The sequence below is a fragment of the Anolis sagrei genome, chromosome 4 (assembly GCF_037176765.1).
Source record: "Anolis sagrei isolate rAnoSag1 chromosome 4, rAnoSag1.mat, whole genome shotgun sequence".
In the NCBI taxonomy this organism is placed as follows: Eukaryota; Metazoa; Chordata; class Lepidosauria; order Squamata; family Dactyloidae; genus Anolis; species Anolis sagrei.
In genome coordinates this window covers 197283241-197300783 of record NC_090024.1, presented here as the reverse complement: position 1 = coordinate 197300783, position 17543 = coordinate 197283241, and the positions used below count along the sequence as shown (strand labels likewise).

General features: G+C 40.0%; 1 protein-coding gene across 1 annotated transcript in view; it reads left to right on the top strand.

The window, feature by feature from the left end:
* PLXNA2 (plexin A2) overlaps positions 1-17543 on the top strand; it is a 521320-nt gene that overhangs the window by 123636 nt on the left and 380141 nt on the right. The gene's annotated exons all lie outside the window — the stretch shown is intronic.

Here is a 17543-nt window from a genome sequence, read left to right as displayed (position 1 = left end):
TCACATATAAGCATGCTTTCTTGTCTCCCTTTTCCATTTTCCCTCTCTTTCTGCTTCACTTGTTTGTACCAACAGTGAAGGAGGGCAGCAAATCTCAGCCAGCATCCTGTTTAGGGTTATTTGGAAGCAAGATCCAGATGGCACTGAGCTTATGCTTGCTCAAGAGGCACTGATTCCATGAGAGGAACACAGAGCTAGAAATAGATAAACAGCAGGTTTGAGTTTTGTGGGGTTTGGCTTCCCCAAATCTCAAATTAAATACTCTAGGCAGCTCTGGGACATCAGACTGACAGAAAATTGTGTCGTGCAGTTCTTTCTGTCTCACATGGGAAAGTTTCTTCAGTCTAATAGCATTCAGAGATCTTGGCAGGGCATAATTTCATTGTGTTTTCATTAGCAGTAACCAACAGTGGAAATCTGTGGAAGAGAATACATACAAAAGACTGAGTGAAAATCCTATACCTACTGCAGCTTTACCTAAGACTATGACAGAATCGTCTGGATGGGAGATTTAAGATTAGAGAAGCCAGGCCAGTGAGATTGGGGGTGGGGAAGGAAAGGAAAAGAATCAATAATATTCTATTAAAGTTAAGTGTCGTAGTCAAACCATCTTCTATGGCAATTAAGACCCTATCTTATACTGCTGTTTCTTATCAGTAGCAAGTGCTTTCTTCATATGATGCAGTGGCAGTTTTGTGATAGCTGGTGTGTTATGATGTTCATGTACTATGCTGTAGTTTCAAGCAGAGTGTTTAAAAACGGAGCATATGTTCATGTAAACTAGCCTTGCTACTTTTAATTAAATAAAATGTCAGCAATTCATGCTTTGTTAACCTTTAGGTTTTCATAATACACTCCACATGGCAACACGACATGTCACATTGCTTTGGGAAGAAAGATCAATGCTACCACCCTATTGCTATGGGTTGTGCAAGAGCAGATGGAGCAAGGGCCATTTTTCTTGCTGCATCTCAAGCACTGCACCATCATATTTTAATGCACTGGGACTTAGGTCTTATCATTGCTGGCTATAATTTCTGGTACATTTTTCTTTGGGGAGAATCATAGAATCATAGAATCAAATAGTTGGAAGAGACCTCATGGGCCATCCAGTCCAACCCCCTGCCAAGAAGCAGGAATATTACATTCAAATCACCCCTGACAGATGGCCATCCAGCCTCTGTTTAAAAGCTTCCAAAGAAGGAGCCTCCACCACACTCCGGGGCAGAGAGTTCCACTGCTGGACGGCTCTCACAGTCAGGAAGTTCTTCCTCGTGTTCAGATGGAATCTCCTCTCTTGTATTTTGAAGCCATTGTTCTGCGTCCTAGTCTCCAAGGAAGCAGAAAACAAGCTTGCTCCCTCCTCCCTGTGGCTTCCTCTCATATATTTATACATTGCTATCATATCTCCTCTCAGCCTTCTCTTCTTCAGGCTAAACATGCCCAGCTCCTTAAGCCGCTCCTCATAGGGCTTGTTCTCCAGACCCTTGATCATTTTAGCCGCTCTCCTCTGGACACATTCCACCTTGTCAATATCTCTCTTGAATTGTGGTGCCCAGAATTGGACACAATATTCCAGGTGTGGTCTAACCAAAGCAGAATAGAGGGGTAGCATCACTTCCCTGGATCTAGACACTATGCTCCTATTGATGCAGGCCAAAATCCCATTAGCTTTTTTTGCTGCCACATCGCATTGTTGGCTCATCTTTAACTTGTTGTCCACGAGGACTCCAAGATCTTTTTCACATGTACTGCTCTCAAGCCAGGCATCCCCCATTCTGTATCTTTGCATTTCGTTTTTCCTGCTAAAGTGGAGTATCTTGCATTTGTCACTGTTGAACTTCATTTTGTTAGTTTTGGCCCATCTCTCTAATCTGTCAAAATCGTCTTGAATCCTGCTCCTGTCCTCTAGAGTATTGGCTATCCCTCCCAATTTAGTGTCATCTGCAAACTTGATGATACTGCCTTCTAACCCTTCATCTAAGTCATTAATAAAGATGTTGAACAGGACCGGGCCCAGGACAGAACCCTGCGGCACTCCGCTCGTCACTTCTTTCCAGGATGAAGAGGAAGCATTGATGAGCACCCTCTGGGTTCATCCATTTAACCAATTACAGATCCACCTCACCGTAGTTTTGCCTAGCCCACATTGGACTAGTTTCCTTGCCAGAAGGTCATGAGGGACCTTGTCGAAGGCCTTACTGAAATCCAGGTACGCTACATCCACGGCATTCCCCACAGCTACCCAGCTTGTAACTCTATCGAAAAAAAGAGATCAGATTAGTCTGGCAAGACTTGTTTTTGATAAATCCATGTTGACTATTAGCGATGACTGCATTTGTTTCTAAGTGTTTGCAGACCACTTCCTTAACAATCTTTTCCAGAATCTTGCCTGGTATCAACGTGAGGCTGACCGGACAGTAGTTGTTTGGGTCATCCTTTTTTCCCTTCTTGAAGATTGGGACCACATTGGCCCTCCTCCAATCTGCTGGAACTTCTCCCGTTCTCCAAGAACTCTCAAAGATGGTTGCCAATGGTTCCGAAATGATTTCTGCTAGTTCCTTCAATACTCTTGGGTGTAGTTGATCTGGCCCTGGGGACTTGAACTCATTTAGAGCGGCCAGGTATTCCTGGACGACTTGTTTCCCAATTTGGGGTTGGATGTCCTCTAATCCCTCATCCACTCCATCTTGCTGAGGTTGAAGATTACTTTCTTTTTGTGAGAAGACCGAGGCAAAGAAGGCATTAAGTAGTTCCGCCTTTTCCCTATCCTCTGTCAGCATTGCCCCATCTTCTCCTCGAAGAGGCCCTATCGCCTCCTTGTTTTTCCTTTTTCTACTGACATAGTAAAAGAAACCCTTTTTATTGTTTTTAATGTCCCTGGCAAGCCTGAGCTCGTTTTGTGCTTTAGCCTTGCGGACCTTTCCCCTACAGGTGTTGGCTATTTGTTTGAATTCTTCTTTTGTGATTTCTCCCTTTTTCCACTTCTTGTGCATGTCTCTTTTGTGTCTTAGCACAGTTAGAAGTTCTTTGGAGATCCATTCTGGCTTCTTTGCACTTGTCCTATTTTTTCTCTTTATTGGCACGGTTTGCAATTGCGCCTTGAGTATTTCACTCTTGAGAAACTCCCATCCATCCGTAGCTCCCTTGTCTTTTCGTATCTGTGTCCACGGAATGCTGCTCAGCGTTTCCTTCATTTTTTGGAAATCAGCTCTCCTAAAGTCCAAAATGCGGGTTTGAGAGGTTGAGTGGGCTTTGTGTTTTGGGAGAGGGGGGCAGGAGGTGAAATAAACTGCTACTGTATATATGTGGATGGTTCTAGGTGCATTTTGGGCCAGAGGCAATCCTCCCACCAGTAGTTCTTTATGAGGGGGTTGGTGTGTGTGTGATGATATTTTCAGAACCCTGTACTTTATGTGGCACATAATCTATACTTTACCCACTCCTGCAGTTGTCACTCCCTTTGCCTCTTCTATTTCTGGGACTGTCTATAAAGGCAATATGGAAATTGTATTTAGTTTGGAATGTTATGGTTTGATTGATTGAGATTGCCACTTCACCTGTGGCTTACCTGTTGCACTGATGCTTATGTCCAGTTCCTGTGAATTTTCATTTTTCAATCTATTAAAGTTTTTTTTAAAAGAAAGGATTGCCCTGAAAGAAAAGGGGAGTGAAAGAAGTATATAGGATATAAACATAGGTTATGCATATATATATATATAAATATATGATGACCATATTGTCAAAAGCACAGTTTCCTTAAAGTTAGTATCTATACAATTCCCATTCATGAGTAGTTCTTATAAAGCTCTTAAGTGTTTAGGATAAGGATGCTGAAGAATTGGTTTCATGTTTTTTAAAGGAGCAATCTCATGTTCTGGGCAGCATCCTAGGATGCTGCATGGATACTGGGAGCATGGAGCCCTGCCAAATGTAGCTCCACGTCATCTGATAGGATCCAGCAGGCTCCACCCTCCCAGAGTGCTGGAAGCATTCTAGGATGCTGAAAAACCTCAATGTGATTAGGTCCTCAGATTAAAACTCAGAACAGATTAACCACACATTTGATGTGGAAGCTTTGGCTGACGGTGCCTGGAAGTATCTAATAATTTTGATCATGAGTGTGAATTAATCAAGGCATCAGCAAAACTAAAGTACAATTTTTTGTTGATATCTCTAGTCACAATATGGGGTTCTAATGGCACAATCTATCTTGTCTCTTGATTATTTGGGGCAGAGTAAAGGCCCTTTCAAAGTACACACTTATAATGCAACATACTATTTAACTGCCATGACTACATCCTAGGGTTTTTAGTTTGGAGAGACACTAGAATTCTCCTGCTAAGAATCTTAAATGTGCTTGTATGTGTCTTCCAGTTGCCTGTCAACTTATGGTGACCACATGAATTTCATAGAGTGTTCCTAGGCAAGGAACACCCAGAGGTGATTTTCCCCAATTCCTTCTTCTGAAATACATCCTGAACACTTGGTAGTTGTTGCTAGTCTCCCATCCAAGTACTAACCAGGACTAACTTGTTTAAGTTCCAAGATCAGATGAGATCATATATCTTAAGGGTATTTAGGCCTATGAGAATTTTTAGTATAATAGAGTATCTATGGGACTGGTGCCTGCATTTTCAGTTACTCGCATCTGACAAAATGTGTCTACTATCAATCAGCATTTCCCTGGTCCTCCAGCATGATTTCGTGGCCAATCTCCGGAGTAAGTCAAGCAATAGGGTTTACTATTATCCATGATTTCTAAATAAGCCCAGGAGCATATTCCTTGCTAATAACATATTCCTCCCCCCGCCCCTAAGTGCAAATCACATGATTCAGTTTGATGAAATCATGGCAGTTAATGCGGAATCACAGTATTGTTGTGTTGTGGAAGAGCTCTAGATCAGTGGAATAGAGTAAAGGCTCATCTTTTCATCATTTTAGCATTAAAGAGGACTGCCTAAATTAGCATCATGTAAGATTAGCACCAGCATGTATGTGAATCATATAGTAAGAATGAATGAAAATGCTGTCTATTGCAGCACTCTGCTGTATAACAGTACCTTTTATTTATGGCTCTACCACCAATTACCCTATGCAAGACGGACTACAGACTACAAACCAAAAACGCCACAAAAATGCAATTTCAAGTGATAACCAATATGCTGTTTAGGAAGATAGCCAACAGGCCCTTTGGGAAAATGCCTTCCCTTGATGAAATATGGCAGTCAGTCAGGCTCAGTATGAGCAATGGTTAAGCAAATCTTTCCAAAGTACATTTTAAAAGAGATGCCAAAATCTGTCTCAAGTTGTGACAGTTGCTTATAGATCCAGATCTGATGAACTTCTTTGGTTGAAAGTACACATTTGGCAGCTTACCCACAGCTAAGAAATCAGATCACCATCAAAGAGCTGCAAAGGGTGAAGTGGTGAATTATTCAGATTTACTATGGAACAGTCAGTAAAACCTATACTTCCAAGCCCCAGATATATGTTTCAGGGACTTAGAAAGCTTTCCTCAAAGAAAAGCTTTGGATACTTTACAGCTCTTATTTAAAACTGGAGGAGAAAAATGAATTATATCCCAGTTCCAGTAAGTCCTTGAACCAGTCCCTTTAAAATGGCTTTCCCTTTCCCTTTTAACTGCAACATATTTGGCTGCTGCAACCAGTAGCAATAAGCAGCTTGCTGGGTAGTTTCATACCCAAATACAAGATCCTGATATCCCTTACATGCAGCTTTCTCTTGGCCGAACAATGTTTATTGTCCCACTGAGACATTATCCTCCTTTTTACTGCTGACTTCTCCTACTGTGCTGGTTAGGTAAGTGGGATTTAGAGAGGTGGATGTTCAAGGAATCAGGAGGTGGTTGAGAAGCAGTGGGGAGTTAAGGGTTTGATGAGAAGGAGAGGCAAGGCCAAATTAATGTTATTTTGGAAATGTGCCAAGTTGTTTGTATGCATTTTGTATAAAGTATTGCGGCTTTTCACAAAAAAATATTTTATATACATTTCTTACAATATACACATTTAATCATTAGACCAGTGGTTCTCAATCTTCCTAATGCCATGATCCCTTAATACAATTTCTCAATTTGTGGTGACCCCCAACCATAAAATTATTTTTGTTGCTACTTCATAACTGTAATTTTGCTACTGTAATGAATCATAATGTAAATATCTGATATGCAGGATGCATTTTCATTCACTGGACCCAATTTTCTCATTTGGGAGTTGTAGTTGCTGGGATTTATAGTTTAGCTACAATCAAAGAGCATTCTGAACTCCACCAATAATAGAATTGAGCCAAACTTGGCACAAAGAACTCCCATGACCAACAAAAATTACTAGAAGGGTTTGGTGGGCATTGAAATTTGGAGTTGTAGCTCACCTACATCCAGAAAGTACTGTAGAATCCAAACAATGATAGATCTGGACCAAACTTAGCATGAATATTGAATATGCCCAAATTTGGAAACCGGTGGAGTTTGGGGAAACTAGACCTTGACATTTGGGAGTTGTAGTTGCTGGGATTTATAGTTCACCTACAATCAAAGAGCCCCTTGAGCCCCACCAATGATAGAACTGGGCTAAACTTCCCACACAGAACCCCCATGATCAACAGAAAATACTGGAAAGATTTGGGTTCCTAAAAACATCATAAATATGTGTTTTGTGATGGTCTTTGGGGACCCCTCTGAAACACCCCTTGCAACCCCCTCAGATTGAGAAACACTGCACCAGACAGTCCTGTGTGGCTTCCCACTTTACCAGCATCATGCAGTAAATATGAAGTTTTCTTATTATCTCAAGAAATAGCAAAATGAAAGATTAATTGAGACGGTAGAGTGTAGACTGTCATGTATGGAAGGTGAACTATGTTTGGCATGGTGCAACAGATACCCTGACAAATGTTCCATTTTGTCTGAAAGAATGATCAATTTCCTCCTTTAAAAACAATGATAAAGTAGGAAAACAATATTGAGGCATTTGGACTTATTTTAATCAGTGTATGTACAAGGTTTGCCCTTACCCTAGTTTGCTTCTCTCCTTTGTGTTTTGGTATTTTAATTAGTGGCATGTTTTTGTTTTGGTTTTTTACTGTATGGTCTTTGTAATTGTTATATTGTTTGTTGGTTTTACAGTTTTGGAAATCATGTTGCTTTGAAAGAAAAGAATCATGAAGGGGGTCGAGAATCTGTGGTCTTTAGAAGGTTGTTACAATACAAGTGCTCATCAAACCAAGCCAAGGGTCAGAAATTATAAGAACTGGATAAGTGTTGAACAATAACTCGGTATTTTGAAGTCTTGTGTTTTCTTCAGAACAAATAACATTTTGTTCAGTAAATGCTGTGTGTTGTGGGTGGCTGTTTTATCATTTGTCTTGAACTTACTTCAGATTTAAATAAATATTGTTACACATCAGCTGCTCTTTGTTGGTCTTCTAAATGAATCTGCCCACTCCATTGCTGCATCTCTTAGGTTGATAATAATGGCTTTAAGGCACTTCAGCTCTCATTATGGTTCCTTTTCTGGCTTTTAAAAAATGAAAGCACAGGCACAAGTACAACATGGTTGCTTTAAGAACAAATGCAGCAAGGAAGATTGGTGTTAGGAGGGAGGGGATATCAGGAGGAGGGGGAGAACAGGGTATGTAGAGAAGCAATGCAGAAGAGTTGCCATGTTATTAGGAGGGGGAAATAATTTGACTATCAGCCTCTGGCAATCTGGTGGTGCTGTCTGAGAACAATTTACCTGTCAGCAGCCATCAGGAAGGGGGAAGCTAGAAGACGAATATCCAGCTGTGTAGAGAAGGGTGGGGGCTGAAAAGGTAGCACACAGGTGGAAGAAAAAAGGGTGTATTACTGAGGACACTTGCACTGTTTTCCCTCATGGCCTTGGTATGTCTGGGAGAAGAATTTCCTTAGGAGTCTTTCTATGACTCATCTTCAAGTTATTGTCAGGGGAAAAAGATAGCTGCACTATTGAAAAATGGAGGAAGGCAAGGAATGACGAAAATTTGAGCCAAAAAAATCCAAACACTTCCTGTATAAGAATAAGTGTTTCTATTTGCATTGGACTGAATGCAGCCTGGTTCTCAGAACAATACCACTTGCATGAAAAAAAACATATTGGAAAATGGCTTCGAAAAAGATGGACTGAAACTCACATATTTGAAGTCTGTGAGAGTTCGGTGCCCAGATTATTGGAGTCTTCTTCTCTCATTCTCTCTACTCTTTCTCTTACCTTTCCCTTGCTTCATTGCTTTCTCAATTTCTCCTCCTCCTCATAGTGCAGTCTATCCATCTCTCCCGTTCTCAAATTGCTGACATACAGCAAATCTATCTAATAATCCATCTAGATGTTCCTTCCAGGATTTCTCTGTTTGGCTGGTTAGCTGGAAACAGCCTGTCTTTTGAGAGTTAATGCACCCAAAATAGCATGCTGAATTCCTTCTGGCTGAAAAATTAAAACTGCCACAAATAAAACCCCATAAAGTGAAAGAGTATTTGAGCCATGAAAGGAAGCTTTGAATTCAGTGGTGCTGTACCTCTGCTGAGTTATGAAGCCTTGCCCCTCATAAAAGACACACTGACCTCACCTTTCACAGGTGAGATATCGCCAGTATGCTGTAAGTGCCACTATCTTCTTTTGCCTCCATGCTACCCACTATTCAATATAAACAACAGGTGTCTTATGATAATTAATGCTAGCTCCTTTCTGGCACATCTAACTAAGGAGCAAACTATCTTGAGAGTGCAAGTGATGTGACTTATTACTCCTCTGGCCTCAGAGAGGAGTTTCCGACTCCAACCCAATCAAATAACAAAGAGGAGAGGCAGTAAAAATCCATGAACAAGTCTAGGCTTGATTAACCACTGGGGCTAAAAATATCTCACTGCTACTCTGGCTAAGGAAATCTCCCACCCAAGGTTCAAAGCTAAATCAATTGTGTTGTTCCTGTACCATTAGAAAGGACGGAGAGTGGTTCATGCATCAAGAGCATAACTCCTATCATAATGTAATGAAATAATAATTCCTGCCTATTTTCTCAGTTGGTTTGTATACTCTTTGCTGATAGATACCAGTTGTCTTACGTTCCAGGACTGTAATTGTAATTCAAAGCCATAGTTCTGGGCTGAATTTGACATCAGTAGTAAATGTCTACTACAGGCTTCATTCTATTGTACAGCTAGACTCCTTTTATGCAAAAGGAAAATGGAAGATTCCATACAAAAGATGAAGTTAAGAAGTTAGCTATGTGGACTCTAATGAAGAACAAAATTATTTCCTGTAACACATTGATAAGGAAAGAGAACGTAATAGAAATGGGATGTAAAAATAACTTAGGTTACCTTACAGCCTTATACTAATAATGTGAGGCTGCGTAGTGCTATGGTGCGTTTTTTGGCATACAACCATAGCTCTAATTGCCACCTACTCATGGAAGGAAACACACTGGGTTTCCTATTGCAAGTCACACTTTCTCATCCTTAGGAAAGCAATGTCAAGCCCCTCCCTGCCATCCCCCTCCTTCTTCTTTTCTTTTGGAGGCAGAAAGGGAAGGAAAGACAGGAAACGTTTGGATCCCAAAAGGGTTGGCTTTGGTTAGGATGAGATGGTGGACAGGAGAGAAAAAGTGTATCCATGAGACGAAATATTGCCTACTCCTGGTATAGAATCCTAGAGCTGGAAGAGACCCACAAGGGCCATCCAGTCCAACCCCCTACCATGCAAGAATTCACAATCAAAGCACTCCCCATAGACAGCTTCTGTAGAAAAGCCTTCGATGAAGGACACTCCACCACACTCCCAGGCAGCCTATGCCACTCTCTACCAGCTCTTACTTTCACAAAGTTCTTCCTAATCTTTTCAGTCGATTCTCTTTCCCTGCCATTTGATACCATTGCTCCCTTGTGCCATGGGCTCCAGAGCAGGAGAAAGTCAGAAATTCAGCCCTCCCCATTCTCAATGGGACACCCTTTGAAATTTTGAAACGTGGTTCTCATTGTCCCTTTCTACCTTCTCTTCTACCAGCTAAAAATCCCCCCAGAGCAGGCATGTAGCCGGGGGGGGGGGGCTTAGGGGGCTTCAGCCCCCCCCCCAAATTCTCCTGGTGGTCCGCGAGAAGGCCTTACTTGTGCATTATTTAAACTGTTATTCATATCATGATCTGATCACCATACTCAATATATCCCATATGCATGGGGGTATTGGGGTAACGATACAAAAAGTTTGCTAGGGTAGACCCTCTTTCACTCAGACTCAGCCCCCCCCCGAATCAAACTCAGCCCCCCTCCCCCCCTCCCCCAAATCAAAATCCTGGCTACGGGCCTGCCCCGGAGGAAAGAGAGAAGGAAGGGAGTAAGAGAAGAAAGGGAAGGATGGAAAGGAGGGAGGAAAGAGAGAAGGAAGGAAAGACAAAATGGAAGGGAAGGAGAAAGAGAGAGGAAAGGAGGGAAAAAAGAGGGAAGGTGGAAGGAAAGGGTAGAAGGTAAGGAAAGAAAGTGGGTAAGGAGAAAGAGGGAGGGAAGGAAGGAAGGAAAAAGAATAGGAAGGTTAGAATAGGATGGTGAGAGGGAGGAGGGCCTGAGAAAAGAGCCCAAGGGGCCGCATACAGCTCCCAGGCCTGGGTTTACCCATGCCTGCTCTAAATCAATCTTGCCAAGAAATTCAGTGGTAGTAGTCGATTAGGAGTCAATTTGAAAGTACAGAACAGCAGTGATTGATAATATTATATTATGAGCACTTTCGGAGATTGCTGTCTGCTTTGCTCTTATCTGCTTTTAGGAACTTTGGGTTCGTTTATTTTGTGCGGTTTTTATTCCTGGTGTGTTTGGCTTCATGAAGAAGGGGAAGGAAAGAGAACAATAGAGGGAGGGAGGCTGGAGAAAATGATTCTTCTGCCTCTCCACTTTGTGCTTCCTTGACACAACTTTGTGCTTCTACCATTTTAAAGATGATTTTCTTTTTTTGTTGTTCCATATGAATGTGCATTTATACATTATTTGATATGTGTATGTATACATTATTTGTTATTTATAAACTGGGGTGGGGTGTTTCAGGGGGCCAGAATGGATTAATAGCATTTCAGTGGGAAATATCACTATACGTCTGTTGACTTGATACTGTAGAGAAGGCTTTGTACGTTTGATAGGTGTGAAATTGAAGATCCTATGTACTACCTGTGTTGTCACAATACTTCTGCAGCTGTGTGGTCCTATGATGAAGTTATCTTGGGTTATTATTATTGACCTAATAATACAAAATAGTTACAAATGTATCCCAGTACAGTAACTTGCCACAACTTGAGTCACACTTCCCTGGTCTGATGCCTTCCAGATGAGTTGAACCAAAATTCTCCTCATCTTTAGGGAACAGGCCATATTCATACTTGCTGAAAATAATGGGAGGTTTAATTCGGTATTTGTGTGGGTGCTGGATTAAGAAAGACTGATCTAATCAGACTACTAGAAATAAGTAGTAGTCTTCTTCTAATACAACTACTTCCAGTACTGTTTATTTACTGTTTTCCCCCAGTTCAGGATTCAAAGAAGCGTATAACATTTAAAAATAAAAACCAAATTGCATTAAAATATTGGTAATTTAAAATTGTTTTTAGCTTAAAATAGATACCTGTGTATATCTGTTTTATTATTTTTGTTATACCTTGAAAAAAATAAAAATAGAAACATATAATATTGTTCTCACACTCACACAAAGATAAAAATAAAGTGGGGAGGTTGTGGAGCTCTGGTTAGAAGTAGATAAAAGTTATATAATATCTGCTGTATCACCGAATAAGAGGAAAGGACCTGGGGATATTTTGTGTGTGTGTGCATGTGTATGTCATAGTTGTTATATCCATATCTTCCACATAAGTATTTTTATACACATCATCTAAATTTTTTAAAGTTCAAATTTCTTCTGTAGGAAAGCAGATACATTTTTTTTGTCACCCAACGTCAAAACTTGTCATATTTTCCATTTTCCAGTACCCTTTCAATATTCTTTTCCAGTTGTTTAGATATATTGTTCTAGTTTTAATTGTTGCTCTATAAATCCATGCAAATTAATTCCCTTTTTAGTAAATTAGTATTATATACATGAAAATTCACTACATTACATTGTCAAAAATGCACCTCTTTTTTAATACTTCAGAAAAGTTATGTTTTCTTATTAATGTCCAGACACTTATCTACATCAGAATTCTAAATATGAAATTACAGCTTTGATAACAAAGGTGCTGCTATTTCCAGAAAATACTGCAGTTCAGTTTTGCCTTCACTCATACATGTGTCTGTTACCCATGGAGTCTACTTGTCTGACCCTGTATGTAAACTTTCCAAGCAAATTGATCTATGTTATCCATACACACAAATGGATAACACACACACACATATCACTTTCTCAGACCTGTCTGCACATTGACCTGTTTTTATGCAACCTTTCGGGTTGCCATCCTTTTTGCTGTTATCATGTCTAGGGGCTATGTGAGTTGTTTCAAGGTGATGGCTGAGTCAATTGACCTTGACAGAAATCTATAACTACTGGTACCTGGAAAAAAAACCATGTCTGGAGACAGCAACAAACAGGTAGCATTCTAGAATCTATTACCTGCCTTATGCTGGATATATAGGCAGTCCCCAAGTTAAGAACAAGATAGGTTCTGTAGGTTTGTTCTTGTTGAATTTGTATATAAGTTGGAACAGATACATTTTTAAAGTGTAACTCATATAGAGATATAGCTTTGGGTAGCTTAGGGAAGAGTTACCACCTTTCTGGTGTTTCTTTGGCTATCTCTGCCCCTGTTCAGAAGAATTCACCTCACTTTCTTTCCCTGTGAGAATTGAATTTTTTTAAAAAATAATGCTTTTTATAGAAACAAGGATTGGTGCTAAAGCTTCAGTTGAGACATCTTTTCTCCATGATAACTCTTTCAGGAATGAATTTCCTTTTCTAGAGGTAGTTTTCTCTCTTCCGGTTGTCTCATCCCCATTCTTAACTGAGTTATCTGTAAGCTGGATGTTTGTAACTTGAAGACTGCCTGTATATATTTCCTTTGCTTTTTTAAAGAAAAGACTATTGGAATATTCTGTTATAACAGTAAATATACAGTACTGCATGGAATCGGAGTTCTAAGAATGTGCCCAATCTGGTTGACCAATGGGTTTTGCTTGGCAACTGTGTGGAGGGATGGGGAGCTGCAAGGATTTACATCCTTGGAGTGTATTGAATTTGCAGGTTTAATAAATGTCTTCATACCAAAGATAACAATTGATATAATGGCTATTTTCCTCTTCACTGAGCAGCTCAACAAGTATTCCATGAAGTGGAGAGAAAAAAACTAGAAATCTCTAGCAGAAATTCCTCTCACCGTAGTGTACTTTGGTGGTGATCTATAAGTGATGATGTGAAATTAAGCTCATATAGGTTTTTAGCTTTATCATACAGTCTTGCAGTGTAACAAGGTAGTGCTTTTGAAAAAGGCAATGACACAATATCCTCTCACCTCTAAAGTCTCCCTAAAATATTATTATGATGTAAGAAAAAAATGGAAATTATAAAGGCCATGTGTGGTGGAGGGATGTGGTTTTGCACAGGCATTGGGACTGCCAAGCCCTTTTCAAGGGGCTAGTTATATCCTTTAAGGCCATAAATGATTTCAGGGCTCAGTGATGCCTTCTATGTAGTTGTGTCCTACATGTCTTTAGGCCACACTTATCTGAATGCTCACATATTGTTGCACTCATGTATTAAGATCCTTAGAGGATGTACTCGCTGCAGTGCTATGAAATGCACTACACATTTTAAAAAGAAATGGTATGATTGGTGGTAGCATCTAAAACCTTGGAATTTCCTCAAATAGGTAGTATGATTGGTAGTGATCTTGTCTTCATTTTGATACAAATTATACAAATGATTTTTTCTCTTTATTCAGACATTTTACAAGCTCTTTTAAATTTAAAATTTACACTCTCAACTTTTCATCAACAGTGATATTTTGTTGCTATTGTTATTAGTTTGTTGCTCAATAACAGGTACACATCTCCATTGGTAATTGAATATATGTATTTGATACTTTAAAAATGTTTAATACACTACTCCATGAGCCCTTGAGAATTAAGGACACATTATACAACATGCATGGGTACATGAATTAGAGAGATGTATTGTCGAAGGCTTTCATGGCTGGAATCACTGGGTTGTTGTAGGTTTTTTTGGGCTATATGGCCATGGTCTAGAGGCATTCTCTCCTGATGTTTCGCCTGCATCTATGACAAGCATCCTCAGGGGTAGTGAGGTCTGTTGGAACTAGGAAAAGGGGTTTATATATCTGTGGAATGACCAGGGTGAAACAAAGGACTCTTGTCTGCTGGAGCTAGGTGTGAATGTTTCAACTGACCACCTTGATTAGCATATAATGGCCTGACAGTGCCTGGAGCAAACTTTTGTTGAGAGGTGATTAGATTTCCTTGTTTGTTTCCTCTCTGTTGTTGTGCTGTTGTAATTTTAGAGTTTTTTAATACTGGTAGCCAGATTTTGTTCATTTTCATGGTTTCATGGTTGACAATTTCATGTGAACAAATTCAACAGAAAGGAGGAAACCATGAAAATGAACAAAATCTGGCTACCAGTATTATTATCTATTAATTCCTCTAATCTTCCTTTAAGTTGATAGCCACCTTTTGTTAGCAAATTCCACATCTTCAGGGCAGACTGAAGTAGTTTATGAAGTAAATTTTGAAATACATTTCTTTTACCTACAGCTGTGGCAGCAACTTAGAAAGTTCAATGTCCCAAGTACAGAAGTCCAGAACATTGCTTCACATCTCACCATACCAATGTGACGTGACTATGTAGACACAAAGGGTGGGCTCTTGGTTTGCCTTCCCAGCTGATTCCCAGCTGTGCTGCAGCCTGTGGCAGATGTTTGTTCCAACTGGAGTGCATTCCTTTCAGAGTAGAAGGATTTTCCCTACACTTAACTTTTCTTAGAAAGCAATAGTTAAAAGAATTACAGCCCATAAACATTCCATCTAATTTAAACCATGTGAATTATTATTATTTAAAAAGCAATGAGTTATTTTTGGAACACATAGCATGTTAATTTAACCAGGATGGATGAGTTTGTTTTGCCTCCTCTTGTGACTTTTGCATTAGACTTGATTATTTTTCTTTTAAATTGATGGCCCTATCTTCAGTGCCCCTCACCCACATCTGCACAACTATTATTTCCCTTTATGAACTAAGGCAGGAGCTACCAGTACAGCTGTGCTTTGGCTGACATCATGTGCTTGTGACCACAAAATGTTGCTGAATTTTTCTATCAAAACAACTCACATTCTCCTGAACAAAGTTAAGGAAAAACTCTCTCACTAGACACACAACTGAGGTCATGGAGAATGCAGATAGCTACCCAAACCAATAGTAACTGTGGCTCACCTTCTCTTAGTTTTCCTCACTGGAATTATAGTATTTTGAAAAAAAAAGGCTTGTTGTGGAATCAAGAACTGGTGAGACAGCTTCAGTGGAGACATTTGTTTTTTCCATGACAACTCTTTCAGGAGTGAATTTCTCTTCTAGTGATATATTTATCTTATTTTCTGTTGTCTCACCCCTGTTCTTAACTAGGAATGGTTTGCAAGTTGGATGTTTGTAATTCAGAGACTGCCTTTATAGTATATCTAAAAATAAATTCATTTCAAACTTCAGTCCCTCTTACATTCAGCCTATGCCACTCGCCAACATCTCTTAATCCCAGGAAGTTCTTCCTAATCTTTCAGTTGAATCTCTTTCCCTGCCATTTCAACCCATTGTTCCCTTGTGCCCTGGTCCATAAAGCAGAAGAAAGTCAGTTTCCCCCTTCCTCCTTAATGAAACACCCTTTTGAATCTTGGAACATGGTTCTCGTGATCCCTCTCTACCTTCTCTCCTCCCAGCTACCTTCTCTTCCTCCTTTCCTTCCTCCAGAAGGAAAGGAGGAAGGAACAAGAGAAAGAAGGAAAGGATGGAAGGAAGGAAGGGTGGGAGGAAATGGAGGAAGGGTAGGAGAGAGGGAGGGGAGAGAGAGGGATGAGAGAGAAGGAAAGAAAGACAAAAGGAAGGAAGGAGAAAGAGATGGGTAAAGAAGGAAGAACAAAAAGGTGGAAGAGAAGCTAGTGGGGAGGGAGAAAGAGGAAGGTATGGAAAGAAGGGGGAGGAGGAAGGAAAGAGAGAAGGAAGAAAGGAAGGACAGGATGGTGTGAGAGAGGAGGGCCTAAGAAAAGAGCCCAAAGGGCCGCATCCAGCCCCCGGGCCTGGGTTTGTCCATAGCTGGTGTAGAACCAGTCAGTGGAAATTCTAATTGGGGTTTTCTGGGAGCTGTTATTAAAAAACAATAATTTTATGACTTCTGGTATAAATTCAATTCAGTATACCGTAATTCACTTAGCAAAGCCATTCAAGTTTCCAGTTTGGCCCCACAATAAGAAATTTCACAGCATTCAAAATTCTGACCCACAGATAGCACTTCTCTATTCACATTCTGAGAAATGTGCCCTGTTGAAAACAGGTCTACCTGTGCTTAAGTAAAATTGTATAGGGATTCTGTGACAAATCACAGATCACAAATCACATTTCTATTTAAAGTGATCCAACATCTGTCCCCCAACATAAGCATAAAGTGAAGTGGTATAGTAAAGGAATTTTCACAAATGCTGCTAAAATGTCTAAAATATCTCTTTTTAATTTCCAGCATTGTAGAATGCTCATGAGTAATGTGGCATAAAACAAAGGAAACAACTTTTTTGCTTAGGATGTTTCTGTCTAAAAAAATACAACTATGCAAATCCATAGTTGCAAGTAGGAATGTGTTTTTCACACTCCTGTGAACAGATGTTCTCTTTTAGAAGCACATTATCAATGACTGATCACTATGTTCGCCTTAAGCAAAACAGTGCAGAAGACTCTCCTTCTAAGGGCTCGACCTCTGAATACTCAGGAGAGATTGTGGTGACATTTCTGAAAGTATGGAATGTTAATGTTTTGTTCATTCATAGGTTATATGGGTTGGGATGAAATCATGAGGCAGATGTATATTTCTGTGTAAAGGAGAGAGCTAGGTATTGTTTTATGAAAGCAACACTTGTTATTAGGTCTTCCTTTCTGAGGTCTGAATGTCTTGAAACTTCAGGTGAAGACACCTTTTTGTTGTTCTTAGGAATACAAGTCAATGTGTATGTGTGCCTTCAAGATGCCTGTCAATTTATGACAATGCCCTAGATTTCATAATGTTTTCTGAAGCAAGGAATACCCAAGACTGGTTTTGCCAGTACCTTCCTCTAAAATATACAGCACTGGGTATTTGTTGGCAGTCTCCCATCTAAGTACAGACCATTGCTGACCACGCTAAGATTCCAAAATAAAATGTGATGGGTATTAGGGCTTTTAAGTCCAAGTAGCTAATGTTTAACTTTGACCTTGAAGCTTCCATATCTGTACCAGATCAGAGATAGAGTGTATTGATCTTTACATCACACTGCCCTCCAGCCAAGGCATATA